The following is a 2,029-nucleotide window of genomic DNA, read 5'->3' on the forward strand; positions in this document are numbered from 1 at the left end:
TATATATATATACACATACATACAGGCACATGGCTATATGGAGTGAGAATTGTGCAAATGGGCTCAGGAAAGGAAAAGGTGCCTAAAGCTGGAGACTTTATGAAAACAACGAAGACAAGGGCCACAGATAACTTACGTCACTTTAGAAAGAAGAAGATGATGAAGGCACTTCGGTTTCTTTTGCTGAAGACAATTCAGTCCCAACTTCGACCTGAAAAACCCCTCCGTTGGCTTCCAAAGTATGGCTGCAGTGCTTTCCCTCTTTGTCCTCCTGTGCCGCCTTCAAGCCTTTTCCGGCTGATGATGGAGGCCCTTCCGCGGGGTTTTCCGAGGCGGAGAGAGTGTGACTCGCCCAAGGCCACGCTTGAGCAGCGGGGACTCGAACCCTGGTCTCCGGAGCCGCCCTCCGAGGACCCTCTCGGGCCGTCCCTGCCTCCCTTCCGCCCCAACGACTGACCCCTTCAGGCGGCGCCGCGCACCGGACGGAGCCAGCCCTGGGGGCGGGGCAACGCCTGGCCAATGGGCGCCGGCTGGGCCTCGCTGACATCATCAGGGCGGACAGCTGCCGGGCGGCGGCGAGTACCGGGAACTCCCCCCAAAGGCAAGGGAACGGGGCCGAGGGGGAGGGAGATTGAAGCGCCGGAGAGGTCAGACCCAACCTCTCGGCCCAGTACCTCCCCCGGAGTCCGGCCGAGGGCCCTCCCGCCTCCCTCCTCGGGACGGGCCGTGACTGAGCATGGACCGAGTGCAGAACCCCCACCCCCCACGTACCTGGGGCTGGGCGTGGGGCTTCTCCCCTTCCCTCGCCCGACACCAGAGGAGGGAGTCCCGGGGGCCGGTCTGGGGGAGCCTCGGGCGGAGAGGCCCGGTGCCCCCGAGGGCTGCGGGAGGCTGGGGGGGGCAGGAGGAGCGGCCCCCGCCTGGCGACCATGGTCCAACAGGAGGCGCCCGGTGCCTCCAGAGCAAGGGCCAGAAAAGTGGAAGAGGTTCAGGCCGGCCCCTGGTGGTCGGGGCTTCGCCGGAGGGAAGGCATGCAGGCCCTCCCAGCCCCGCTTCACCTGGGGCCTTGTTTCCTCAGGCGGCGGACGAGGAGGAGGAGGAGGAGGAGGAGCGTCTTCGGCGGCCCCGATCCTCTTCCTCGGCTGCCCTCCAGGCATGTGGTTCGCGGTGGGGCCCAGCCCGGAGGGGCCCCCCGGCGGCGACGCGGCCTTCACGGCGGCCATCAGCCGGCGGATGCAGGTCCCGGTCCGGCTGCGGCTCCTGGGGGCCTGGGAGGGGTCCGGGGCCTCGGAGCCGGAGGGGGTCCCCGCCGCCGCCCTCCAGATGCAGGTCCCCGACCGGCTCTGCCTGGCAGGTAAGGGAGGGGAAGCCCCCCGCCCCCCCCCCCCCCCCGGGGGGCCTCCCCCCCCCCCCCCCCCCCCAGGAAAGAGGGTCCCTGGGCTTCCCCCGCCCTCTTTCCCAGGCGATGCATTGGCTGAAGGGGGCAAGGGGGGCCGTTGGAGGAGGGGGCTCCTGGGACTCTTTCGGAGGACCGAGAAGGAGACCACCTTGACCTCCCTCCCTTCCTCCCTGCCTGGTTTTTGTAGAAATGCTGGAGGTGGCTTCCAGGTCTCTCTCGGGTCCGTGGCCCCCTTCGGCGGGCGATGCCTCCCTGGATCTGGCCCTCCAGGCGGCGATTGATGGGCAGGAGCCCTTCCTGAGCCTCGTCTCCTCCTCCGGGGCCCAGAAACGCAAACGCCCGGTAGGCCTCCGGCGCAACAGGGACCTGCTTCTCCTTGCCAGGGAGGGAGGGTGCTGTTTTCTGGGGCCACCCGTCGGCTTCCGAGGGAACCCCTCCCCAAACACACACTTGAAGAGCCAGGGGTCGTTGCCCCCACCCCATACACAGGAGAGGCCTTCGATGCCAGTTGCGCCAGCTGTGTTGCAAATGGGACATTTCCGGGCAGATGTGGGGGGCGGAAACAAGAGAGGCCATGCTGCCCATGCCAAGAGGACTCTTGGTAACCAGACTTCGTCTACCATGACCAGG

This window comes from Sceloporus undulatus, chromosome 7 (assembly GCF_019175285.1).
Source record: "Sceloporus undulatus isolate JIND9_A2432 ecotype Alabama chromosome 7, SceUnd_v1.1, whole genome shotgun sequence".
NCBI lineage: Eukaryota > Metazoa > Chordata > Lepidosauria > Squamata > Phrynosomatidae > Sceloporus > Sceloporus undulatus.